The following is a 13751-nucleotide window of genomic DNA, read 5'->3' on the forward strand; positions in this document are numbered from 1 at the left end:
TTAGAAACGCCAATGAGTAAACAAGCTATAAATACCTAGACGTTTTAAATTTGAACGTGGTCATTAGAAACGCCAGTGAGTAAGCAGACTATAAATAGCTAGACGTTTTAGATTTGAACGTGGTCATTTCAAACACCAATGGGTAAGAAAACTATAAATGGCTAGACGTTTTAAATTTGAATCTAGCCGTTGAAAACGCCAATGAGTAAGAAAACCTTAAATAGCTAGACGTTTTAAATTTGAACGTGATCATTTGAAACGCCAATAAGTAAGTAAACTGTAAATAGCTAGACGTTTTAAATTTGAACGTAGCCATTGAAAACACCAATGGGTAAGAAAACTAGAAATAGCTAGGCGTTTTAAATTTGAACGTGATTTTATGATATTCGACAAATAAAGATATGTGAATAAATTCAGTACAAAAGTTTTCTTCGTAATAATGAGCTTTTGCAGAAGTAATTCTTTGTATTCTAGAAGTTAGATTCTAGATTCAAACATGTTCTCACCATGCAAGTTAATCAAATACGCTGATCGGCCGTAATTTTGTATGTACCTAAAATACGAGTCAGCTTTCAGCTCATATGAGACGCAACTAAAATATCTTGTTTAACTCTCGCACTACCCAGGTACTTTGTACCCACCACAGTATGTTTTTTTGTAATTACTCTTCTAACCATTTCTTTGAAATTGTAAAAAAAGTATGTTATTGCTTAACATTTTTAGTTAAAGCGATACCTTACGGTGGTGCCAACTGAACGTTAGTGTTTCCCATAAATTTGCTACTTTAAGTTGGTGAGCACAAAGTACCCCTATTGGTAGAAAATATGGCTGGCATTTAGAAGCATCACTCCAAATGGCAGTATAGTAAATAGCTGTATCCCGCCTTTACTGAACTTGGCGGTTAGTCCCATCCCGTGTATAGTTCACTTCAGCACTGTAGATTTTTGTGAGAATATCTAATTTGTTTCTTTTGCGAAATATATTAAATTTTTTAAGAGATGAATACCAAATGACCTCCTTGGTAGTCTGCATTACAAAAAATATCTAGGTAGTGCGAAGGTTAATAAAAAAATTTACTCAGACTTTTTTTTTATGACAGACTAATATATATCCACGTTTTTATTTTGAGCGAGGATAGAGAAGAAGTAATGGTGATCGTTATTGTGAAAAACAAAAACTAAAATTTGAGTTTTCAACGAATTTACACGTTTCTTAACCTCTACATGCTAAAGTAAGGTTTGGATGTCTATTCATCCATCCGTCCGTTCGTTTCGATATAAACATGTTCATCCCAGAGGTGATGCATCGTACAATGTATCGAGACCAAGGGCGCCCATCAGGGGGGGCACGGTGGGGCGTCCGCCCCTCTAGAGGAAATTGTACTTCAGAATATCGAAAATCCAATAGAATTTTTATATTAGTTACAGCAAAATTTGAAACTATTTTTGAAACGTCGCTTATACTTATCCCCCCTTGGAAGCCACAACATGGGCGCCCTTGATCGAGACCACAATTTAAATGTAAGGATTTAATAGGACTTCTTGTAGGCACTTGTTGAATTTTGTTTCTGCCTTGGAAATAAGGTACAATACTGAAAGATGCAAATCGAGAGTTCCCAGTTTGTTGAAAATGGATCTAACGATTTGGTTCACAATTTATAAATTAATGTTTAATTAATAACCCTATAATATGCTGTAAGTTATTTTCCTCGAAAAAACTAGAAGGGATTACTTTATTTTCGAGGGCTGGTTCTTACTGGACGATTTTCCCAAAAACTATTACGGCAATTTTGTTCATATTTCATAAATGAATGTTTCGTTTTTAACCTGATAATATTGCAATATTTCAACCATGTGTTAGTCATCAACAGAAGCAAGCAGACGACATACCAAGTGTTAATTAATCACCACGTGAGCCGAAGAATGAACACACCAGCGCCAACACCGGGATTGACCGAAGATTCCGAATTTCTGTATAAAAGGAGGAACACCACATTCATCGACACCAGTCAGCGTAGAGCTGATCATTCTCTCTTGGTTGCTGTGGATCTTTTGAATATACACCCTTACCTTCTCTCGGCTGCTGAGGGCCTTCAGGGTTTTAATTACTCCTCTTGGCTATTGAGGTTCTTCAGATAAATTTATCACAATTGTCTTGGTTGCTGTGGAACTTGAGAATCCTCATCCCTCTCGGCTACATTGAGCCTTGTGTACCCTGTTGCTACTGCATTTTGTTGGAACACCCTGAAATATACCTACTATCTTGACTGCTCTGGGTCGAGGAGTTTCACAATTGAAAAATTCCTTCAAATCACTTCCTAATTACTGGTATAAGGGACATATATGCAGTTCCTCAGACCCAGCTTTATAAAGAGAATTTTGTATTATAAGAACTTTTGAAAAAAAAAAAGGATGAGGGAGAAAAGTAAAAATTCCTGCGTACTTTGTCTCTACCTATACCTAACATTACAATATGGCAAAGTTAGCTTGCTCTGGAAAAATCTACAAAAGGTAGTATACCCTTGGGGAAAAGGTTTCCTTCAAACAATTTTCTCAAAAACGATTCAGAGGATTTTATGCATATATATATATATATATATATATATATATATATATATATATATATATATATATATATATATATATATATATATAAAATATAAATTTCAAATTAATAGGCATAACAAAACTGAAACTGTTTCTGTTAGTTGAGCTCCTCCGTGGCTAAGCGGTTAGCGTACGCGCCTTTGGCATGGGAGACCCGGGTTCGATTCCCGGCGGGAGCTCATGTGGTTCGGATTCCACGTTAATCAGTAGCTCCACGTCTCATAAATCCTCGCTGCTGAATGGGACGTTAAAACCAACTCAACAACAATGTTTCTGTTAGTTTTCATTTCTCCTTAATTCTATTCGTTTTAATTTAAACTTATATTGTCCATTTTAACTCCTAGTTGGTATGATCAAGATTTATTTGGCTTCATTCTCTACTACACTACTGACAAGGCACGTTCGCGAAGTGTCCCCTCGGGATTCGTTCCACTGCCCAATATGTATTGTACTAATTTTAGTATCCCATGCTGGTAATTTGCATATTTATGGAGCTTCATATATATATATATATATATATATATATATATATATATATATATATATATATCTGGAATTCAATCATACACTATTATAAAGCTCGGACACAAAATTGCTTTTACTTTCTTTAGATGTAACTGAACATGAAACCCCAGTGTGGGCATATGCAAAACAAATTAGACCAAGTACTGCTTCTCTGACACATGTTACCCACCGCTGCCGCCATCTTGGATCCGAAACATTCAATTCAACTTTCGATTTTTTAAATTAGAATAGGTGTAAGTGATACAGTAAATTCATGGAAAATTTTCTCGGAAATTCACTGGTGTACTGAATTTTACCATAGCTTGTATTGTTTGGAGAGTATTGCATGTTAAATCCCTCCAGGCACTTCGCGAATAGACATTGCAGAGTAATGTCAGTTATGCTTACATTTTTGATGTTGACAAATCAAAACAATTTCTAACTGGAAATATACTGTAGGTATAAACAAACTCTTTACAACATTGGTCTCATAATCTTATTACATTTCTGTGAGTGATTGTTATTACTTCCATGTTATACTATATATAACAAGGAAATATTGTATTGCGGTCAAAATGCCCAATGTAAATCCACATACGACCAGATTTAAGTGAAGACTTATCATTTCCGTATTCACGTGTATATCTGTATGTATGTACGTTCAGAGCATGTTTAATCAAAGATAGATCAGTAAAAGATTACATATACACACGGGCCCTGCACAATTTTCTATTTAAATCAATATTCGTGAAGTGCCTGACATTTAGCATGCAATACCTTCCAAACGATATAAGTTACGGTAAAACTCAGTACTCAAATGAGCTTCCGAGAAATTTGACCACGAATTTGATGTATCACTTGCACCGATTTCCGTATGAAAACCACTAATTCCTACGGAAATGTGGATCTTCTCCTTCCTTACAAACTTATCCTATCTGATGTCGTGTTAAGTTTCAATAATAATTGTTGGGTAATAAAATTCTTTTCGCAGTTTAACTTTGTCTGGTTTATTAAACATCTAATAACGCTTTTTGTTTCGGGAAAACTGCAATTTCTGCCAAGAGGAATTGAACGTGGATTCTGACACTGGCTTTTAATTATGTATGCCACACTTTATGTGCATTTTTGCCGCCGCTACCTTACAACTGTACTTTCATTCTCGGTACGCATTTATTATCGCTTAGAGCAATGATAGGCAATTAGCCCGTGTACAAGATAAGGTTCATGAATATTTTTCATCCAGCCCGAAAGTAGAATCAAGAAAACGTATGATTTGTTCCTTTTATTAGCCCCATGCTTAGTAGAAAGTGTGTGACTGTCATCATAATACACCTGAATAGTAACACGCTTTTTAACTGATTTTTTTAACTTCCGGTTACCAATTCTGTCATGCAAGGCAAGATCGTTTCTACCTGACCATACAAGTCTTATATTGATATTTTCAAATATTCGAAGCGCAGGCTGTAATTGGTCTAGAGCCATGAAACAAGGAACATGATATAGAGAACAGAACAATTATTCAGAAAATTGCGCATTCAGTGAAACGTAGCCTCATGGAGGGGAGCAGGAAATCGGAGTATGGCTCCGGAGTTTGACTCTTATTTTATTTTAGCCCTCGTTACGTTAGTAGTAGTAGGTTCTCAGACCCGATGCAACCCAGGCAGATTCAGAGACTGCATAGATCATATCAGTTACACAACATTGTTGCAAAATTTATTAACTGGGTTAATAATGTTTAACCTCGTATATTCAAGTGTTTAATTTTCGATGTGGCATTATTTCCTAAGCTCCTAATTGAATTTTTTTCATCTTCAAGAACCCATCTCACTAATAGGCGAATTTACAGCTAAACATCTCTCCTAGGAATCGAAAGTTGGTCTTCCTGTCGAATGCAAAAAAACAATCACGTCGTATATCTACATTTCATAAAAGATAAATGCAAAAATGAATCCAAATTCACTCACAGATGTTCACTGAAGAAAGAAATTACACTGTAGATTTAGTGAGAAAAAGGGGAAAGGAGAGAATCATGCGTTAACAAGCTCGCATTTCTACGCATATATAACGAACTTTCGTTGTTTTCGGGTCACATCGAGTCCGATTTCTATTTGGTATAGTGGCACATGTGTATGACGACTTCCGAGACATAGGTCACAATTTTTCTTTTCTTTCTTTTCTTTTCTTTCCTTTCTTTTTCTTTTTTTTTTTTTTTTTTTTTTGTTTAGTTTAACACCCCACAATTATAATCGAGGTTAAGGGAGATGATGATAGTGATAATGAATAAAAATGAAAGCGAAAGAAATCATGAGGAAACCTACGCACACGGTGTTTGTCCACAACAAAACCCAATTGGTGCAAGAATGGGTCTAACTAAAGTCCCGGTGGCCGCGGTGGCTCAGTGGTAGAGGGTTCAGTTCTAGCGCATAGGATCCTTTCTTCGATCCCAGCTCGCGCCAAGTGAATTATGTGATGGACAAACACCGTCTGCATGGGTTTTCTCGGGGTTCTCCTGCTTCCTCTCATTTTCTTCATTCCACCATTTAATTCATTTGTCATCATCACTGTCTTTTTTAGCCCAGCCGACATAATCGTGGGACGTAAAACTTTAAAGATTTCATTTTCCTTTTAAACTAGAGTTCTTCTATATGCAAAGGACGTACGATTAATACGAAAAGAGCAGTTGTAGATATCAAGTTCAGCCCTTCAATTTGAGGAGGAAGCATAATCGAATCGCTCATGCTGTCATCTAGTGAGACTTAAAGAAAAGATGGATCTCTTTTTTAGTACCAACAGATATACCGCTAGTTCTTCTATTCAGCCAATTGAATCTACCATGTGTTAGCTGGTTCAAAATTAAAATACTAAAGTTAGTACGTTATAAGCCATTGAAGAAGTGATTGTGTTGTGTTGACGACAGAGGCATCTATTCGGCACAAAACTAAGGGAAAAGCATCTTCTTTCTTCAGTCACTAAGAAACTTCAGTCGAGTAAACGCAAGTAAGAAATTCCCGTCAAATGGATAAATCATATCGTATTGTATAGACCCTATAATTTGGTTAACTACAAGAGGTGTAAAACATTATTCTCAGGTGTTTTGTGCAAAATAGAATAAAAACTCGTACCCTCAATTACTAACATTTGTAGTTTGATCCCTAAATGACATTTTTAATTTTTTTTAAAAAAATTGTCGCAGTAATATCTTAATGTTATACGTAGCAAGGACAGAAAAAAAAACAAGAAAATTACTAGCTATTTATTTTCCATGTAAATTGATTATTGGATCTTTTGATCCAATAAATTTCAATCGAAAATTTTCTTGTAGGGCTTATAGACCCTACATATAGTGTAGCCAAACCCAAACTATCATTTCCCTCACAAGGAAAGGACATTAACCTATCAACGGGACTTCCTAATCAAACCTAGTCCATCCGATAAACATAACAAAGATATGTTCATGCACAAAAAATTAGGTGCCATGAACAACGGAGTAAGTCCCTGGGGCCCATTAATCCTGTTAGTATAAAGAAAATCGTAGACTCACAGTGAAATGGCTATTGCATCAACATTGTTCATTAAAAACTCATGGTTTATAGTTCATTCTCTTCAGCATAAAACAAGCTTTCCAAAGGTGTTACGTATTGGAGCTCATAACGTACTTGAACAGGGAAACTTGGGAGAATGTTGGGAAAATACCCTCCAGAAATCCCTCCCATCAACTTTGAACCTTTTGGAATGGCACCGGGTAAAAAGCACACAATTCAAATGTATCTCGAAAAATACTATATGGGATAAGAAATGTGTGCACCAACTTTTGTATTAATAGACAGAATAGGTATGAGGGGAAAGCGTATATTGGTATACAAGCTTTTCCCTCATATCTATTCCGTCTATCAATTAGGGATGCACGCGAGACGCGAGAAGTCTCGTCTCGTCTCGCATTTGCGAGACGAGACACGAGACGAGACCGAAAATTTTATGCGAGACGCGAGACGAGACTAAACCATGCGAGACGAGACGCGAGACGAGACTCGGTTAAGTCTCGCACGAGAAGTCTCGCGAGACTTCTCACAGTCTCGCAACATTTATGAATTACATTTAATTGTATATTCAGTGATTTTACATTTATTAAGTTTTCTAAGTTGAGCGTTACTGCCTCCAGGAACAAAAAAGTGATTGGGGCAATATACATTTTTGGAGATTTATTATTATTCAAGGTTGATTTTCAGAATTAAAACCTTTTTTTAGTTTCTAAACATCATTAAAAAAGAAAATCTTTGTAAATTGGAAATTCATTACAGCACCGATTTAGGACTTTATTTTGCGACACAAACACATACACGCGGGCGCGCACGAATACATGAACTTCTGTTTTTGGTGTGAAAAGCGAATAAAACTCCCTATTGCTGCGAAATGTAATATTTCTGTTGTTTCTGTCTTTTTCACATTACTACTAGCGATTAATGTTGGGGGATGGCGGGGAAATCCCCTCTCGTCAAGGTTTATCCCCGGCTCGGCTCGCAGAAATAACATGATATTTTTACATGGAATAAGTATTTTCTTTCTATATATTTATCAAAAACATCCCTCTCTAGTTCGGAAGTTTAATTCAAACACTGGTTTGGTAGGATGGCCCTATAGGTTCGGTGGGACTTACACTTACTTTTTTTAAAAAAAATAATAACCTCTCATTTGAGTAACACGAGCACTGGCGTCTAGTATGTCAGACCCAACATTTCCTTTTCTCCGGATAGAATGCCTCTCAGCAAGCGATAAAATGCGGTCTACAACTGGGGTGTTGAAGTAGGAAGTTACACGAAACTGCGCTCTTGTAAGATCAGCATTTTACTTAGCTCAGAATCAAACTAAATGCGGTCTGTGTCTGTGTGACTTGACACCAGTGCTGTCGGGTTAACCAAAACTTTTCAGGTTTTGATATTCTGGCAACACTGCAGTTAGTTCAACTGTATGATCTGGAAATTGATCCAGAAAGCTTTTTTCGTATCAAGTATAGTTTGCTGGATATTTTGATTCTCGCAATTTTTAACATATTGCGTTATCTACAACTCCGTTGACACAAGTAATGTTATTCCTTGGTGGTTGGTGTAAAAGGAGATAGGCGACAATAGATGGCTCCACTGTTATCCTACACAAGTAACGTACTTTTATATTTTCTCTGCTGCTTCCACAAATTTAATGCTAGAGAGTTTAAACTTCCTGAAAAGAAAGTTCAAACCTATTCTAAGGGAACAATCCGTGTCAATTTTGGATATTATGACGTTAGAGCATTCCTCGGACTAGAAGCAGGCAAAGACAAGGTTGAAATCCGGTTAAATAAAGGCGAAGACATTTACATATAGATATAAACATCTTCAAAAAACGACACCGTGTAGAGCCATCCCGTACTACCTCACCTCTCCCAGTTAAATGTGAGAAGTGTCAAACTTATAATGCGCACATCACGTCAAAATGTCCAAATGTTCCCAAATGTGAATATTGTGCAGGACAACACGAAACCAAGGACTGCCCGAATACGGGAAAGCAACCACATTGTTCCACATGTTCCAGCACAACGCATCCTACTTACAGTTACAAATGCAAGTCTAAGCCGGCACCTGATCCAAATCAACCAGAAATGACAGTTCCGCTCCGTACAACGGATGCTACAGTTCCATTCTCACAATCTATTGCTTCACCTATCACTGTGGAAAACTTCCTGCGATATATCACTCTTATTTTGCAAAACATTTTTCCATTCCAACGTCAGCTTATTCTCGACCATGTTGTTGCAGCAGCCTCTGTTATTTTCCAAGTTAATCTGTATGCCACGTATTCTGGTCCCTTTGTTCATTTTCATATTGCAGCTCGCGATACTGCAGTTTAAAACCTACTCCTTCTGTTTCAGTATGGGTCTTACTATTCTTTTTATGAATATTCGATCTCTAACTCAACATCGAATACTATTTGAACAACTGCTTCTAGAAGAACAGGTCGATATATTTGCATTGAACGAGACAGCTCTTAAACCTCCACAATCCATACGATTTCCCAGGTATCAGTTTGTACGGCATGATTACCCAGACACCAACGCCAGAGCACAAGGCGGTGTGGCAATTGGAATACGCAATAAACTTCCATATCGACATCACTCCGTACCAACGTATGTTCCATTACCCGAGAACTTAGTGACGACAATATATCTATCAAACTTAGCTCTTACTGTGGCTACTATCTACGTCCGTTCAAGACATATACTCCCACTAGAATTCTTTCGATACTTGTTTTCTCAGTATCGCCATCTTTTAATCTTAGCAGATCTGAATATTCACAGTCGTTCCGATAGAGATAAAACTCAGTTTTCTGATTATATATCGCTAGGTTTGCATGGACATATACACAATCTACCCAGACACACGAGGCCCAGTAGTCAAACTACTCCCGATGTTCTTATTAGCACAGCTTCATTAGTTGCTAAAGTCACTGTAACTGTTCTTGATTTTATCGGTAGTGACCACCTACCAATAAAGGTCCAAATCAATCATGCACGTCAACCAATGTCTCCATCATTCACAAGAAATATTCTCTTGTACGATAAAGCTAACTGGGGGCAATATAGAAGTGACATTAATATCGCGTTGGGTCAGATGGAATCACCAACATCTGAACTTGATCTCAACAACGCCGTTCATAACATAACCACTGCACTTGTTGACAGTGCTAACAAGAATATCCTTACCTACCATGGTAAAACCTATCAACCAATATTACCACCTCAGTACCTCACACTTGTAAGAAAATCCAGGTAGTATTTTCGTGAATACGAGAAGACACGAAACCTTGAATATTTAGCTCAAGCGCGTCGTTGGCAACGCACAGTTCACAACTACATTTTTGCCCACAAAAGACTTAGTTGGAGTAAAGTTTGACCGTGGAGAGCGTTTGACCGCATTTGGCATTAAGGCTTATTTTATAAACTTTTGAAACTAAGAATTCCTCTCACTTATCTCCGAGTTATATATTCCTTTATACTCAACCGTATTGCCTATGTGAACATCAACGGCTCGCTATCGCATCCTATATTTCCATTCACCGGTGTACCACAGCGTTCAAGCTTATCACCTCTTCTTTACATCCTCTATGCCTCGGATTTGCCATCTCCAGCACCTAATACATATTTGTTCCAATATGCGAATGATGGCGCTTTTCTCACTCTTGGTAAAACAATCCAGCAGATTAACGTCCACTTACAGGTTACAATTACAGCATTTTTTCACTGGTGCGATAAATGGAGGCTCACTGTTAACGAAGACAAAACAGGCTATAGTAATTTTACCACCCAACCGCCGCAGCAGGGTTCATCGAAATCCAAATTTGCTACGGATACGTGTTGGCGATCATCATTTACAACCTACTAAAACTGTTACATATTTAGGTATTATTTTCGATGATAAATTGCGGTGGACAGCCCAACTCCAGAAACTTGTTATGAAAGCAAAAAACCGATTGCAGCTTCTACGTCGTTTTGTGGGTCAAAACTGGGGTTTAAACTCTAAATTATTACTTAATACCTATAAAGCCTTTATGCGTAGTGTCCTTACTTTCGGTCATATAGCCTGGCCCTCTGCCCCGCAGAAGTTTTACAATGGATTAGAAATTCTTGAACGTCATGCTATCAGACTCGAATTTCGCATAAAACTACCGTACCCCAATGATGACCTTTATAATAAGATTGATTTTCCTCCGCTTGTATCAACACATAGCTCTCTTACGCCAAAAATATATAGCTAAATGTCTCCATTCATATAAAGATATATTTATTGACACCATATTCACAGACTTGAAACAAGACTCTCAGTATCGATACTGCTATACACCTCTCAGCATCCTCCTTTCCATTTATGCTCGACAACTTCCAGATGATCATCATCATGCAAGATTTTTCCGACGACAGCTCATTTATGGCGACATTCCTCATCTCTTACCATTATAGCACTGTCTCCCACAACACTAATAAGGGCTTCCCCCTGTTTCACATCAATCTTGAGTCGCCCCAAGACAGAAGAATAACCAGCATTCTTCTCACCAACTTATTTCATTGTGTTGTGATGTGATGTGCACTGCATTCATTATCATGAGCATAAAAATCTTCCCTTACAATGCGCTTATATTCATTGCTTTCTCTGCACTTCTTATTTATTTTACGCACTTATTCTCTTATACTATTTATGAATTAGTTTAGATATTATTACTGTTCATAACGTTATATTATTATTTTTTTTAAATATTATTATTATTTCAATGTACGTATATGTGTTTACAACATTTTGCTTTTTGTATATTGCTACTTATAAAAATTTTCCTTTGACAGCTCACTACCCAACTAAAATGCAATCAAAAATAACTGATGCTCCCACATCCCAGTCCAAGAGAGAGGGCGAAACCCTCTAGTGGCAGTTCTTCTTATTCCCACATGTTGAACGACAATAAAGATTTCTAAGAAACCTGTCTCTCTAAAAAAAATAGTAAAAGGATCCGGGTTTGTTCAATGACTTCAGAAAAACGTATACGGAAACGTTATATTCTTTATATCCTAATTACATTGGCGACTTTTTTTCCGGGGCAAAAATGTTCCGGCATGGCATACTATAAAATATTGCTGGAGAACTCTAAGCTGGAAAACAATGTTGGATCCAGCAACAATTTATGCTGGTTTTGCTGTAAATTATGCTATTAATTTGACGAAAATTAATGGTCCAGCGATCAAATTCCAGCACAACTTTTCTTTTAATTTGGAGCGGAGGGGATACAAGTTCGGATACCATGAACTCTAGGTTCCGTCTCCTTAGGATGTTATGAACATTCATTCCATGGAAAGCAATGGCAAATCACCATGGATTCACCTTGCCAAGGAACTTTTAGGTCAAATACCTGCCTTCGGACAGAATATCACATCATCATTCATTAACAGCCATAGAATAACACATTGCAAAATTTTGACCCAGAATATATGCGAGACTGCGAGACCATGCGAGAAGTCTCGCGCGAGACGCGAGACGAGACTTAAAATTTTATGCGAGACGCGAGACGAGACTTCACATTTGCGAGACGAGACGAGACGCGAGACGAGACCAACATTTGAAGCTGCGAGACGAGACGAGACTTTTCCATTTCTCGTCTCGTCTCGTCTCGCGTGCATCCCTACTATCAATACATAGCACCTCTGGAAAGCTTGTCTCATGCTGAAGAGAATGAACTATAAACCATGATTTTCCAATGAACAGTGTTAATGTAATAGCTATTTCACTGCGAGTCTACGATTTTCTTTATACTAACAGGGTCAATGGACCCCAGGGACTTACTCCGTTGTCCATGATACCTAATTTTTTGTGCATGAACATATCTTTGTTATGTTTATGGAATGGACTAGGTTTGATTAGAAAGTCCCGTTGACAGGTTTATGTCTTTTCCTTGTCAGTATGATGTGTTCAGTAGAAAATACGAAAACTCGCTTTAGGATTCGTTCAAAAATTCTGTGGCGTCTCATACAAAAAGTAATTATTGGCCAAGATCACAATCTTTTGACCCATTTTTACTTTTACTTTTCCAAGTTTTTGTTTTTTAGTGTTTTAGTTTAACGCCCCACGGTTATGATCCAGGTTAAAGGAGGTGATGATGGTAATAATGACTGAAAATGGTGGAATGAAGTAAGCGGAAGAAAACGAGAGAAAACGCTAGGAAACCTACGCATATGATGTTTGCCCACCTCAAAACCCATTTCGGACGGGCTTGAGTCAAATCACGGTTCCCCTACATGCTAAGGACGTACCGTTAAGGAAAGAGGAATGAGAATTTTAAGTTAAGAAGTTCAACCCTCACATCACTGTTGCCACACTTGGTACAATTGTACCAAATTCAGCCCTTTTTGCAATTCATCGGCCCGTTGGTACCACGTTGGCATTTTCAGCCCCTTTTGCGAAAAAGTTGGTACAATTCTACCCAATTCAGCACCATTTAACAAATACTGGTCACATTTTCAAAAGTGTCAGTAAGACTTTTCCAACATCTCACGTTACTCATACTATGTGTTGGACTCTTAAAATGCTGTTCAATATTCATTCACTAACGTTGAACCGCATAACATTACGAACTTTGTGTGGAAAATTCGTAATTCGAACTAGTATATACCGGGAAACAAATGACGCTAGATGGGCGCACGAAAGAGATGAGAAAAAAGCAGTGGTGGTGGAAATTTTAGCTTGAAATCTTAAAAAAAAAAAAAAAAGTGTTGAATCCAATGTTGGAAATTCTGAAGAAGACCAGCGTGTGCTCAAGTAAGTCTACAATTTATGTGTCGTTGCAAAGATTCTACACCAAAAAATAATAGCAACGAAAAAATACATTGACGTAATTGCCGGCTTACCGGGATAAGTTGTTTACTAGTGACGCCATATTGACGAAGATAAAGACTTTCTTGATTTGGACTCGTGCAAGAGGGGGGGCGGGAGTGTTCTAGAACTTTACCTCTTTTAGTTTCGTGTTATAGTGCCATGCATTACACTGGTATAAAGTAATGAATTCAGCCCTTTTTGTTCCAATTTGGTACTATTTTTCAGCCCACTCCGGAGCTAGGGCTATGGCAACAGT

At 37.5% G+C, this 13751-nt stretch overlaps 1 protein-coding gene across 1 annotated transcript in view; it reads right to left on the bottom strand.

Annotated features, from left to right (window-relative positions):
• LOC145681426 (glutamate-gated chloride channel alpha-like) overlaps positions 1–13751 on the bottom strand; it is a 130832-nt gene that overhangs the window by 1605 nt on the left and 115476 nt on the right. The gene's annotated exons all lie outside the window — the stretch shown is intronic.

This window comes from Thermobia domestica, chromosome 3, assembly GCF_964235325.1.
Source record: "Thermobia domestica chromosome 3, izTheDome1.hap1.1, whole genome shotgun sequence".
Lineage (NCBI taxonomy): Eukaryota > Metazoa > Arthropoda > Insecta > Zygentoma > Lepismatidae > Thermobia > Thermobia domestica.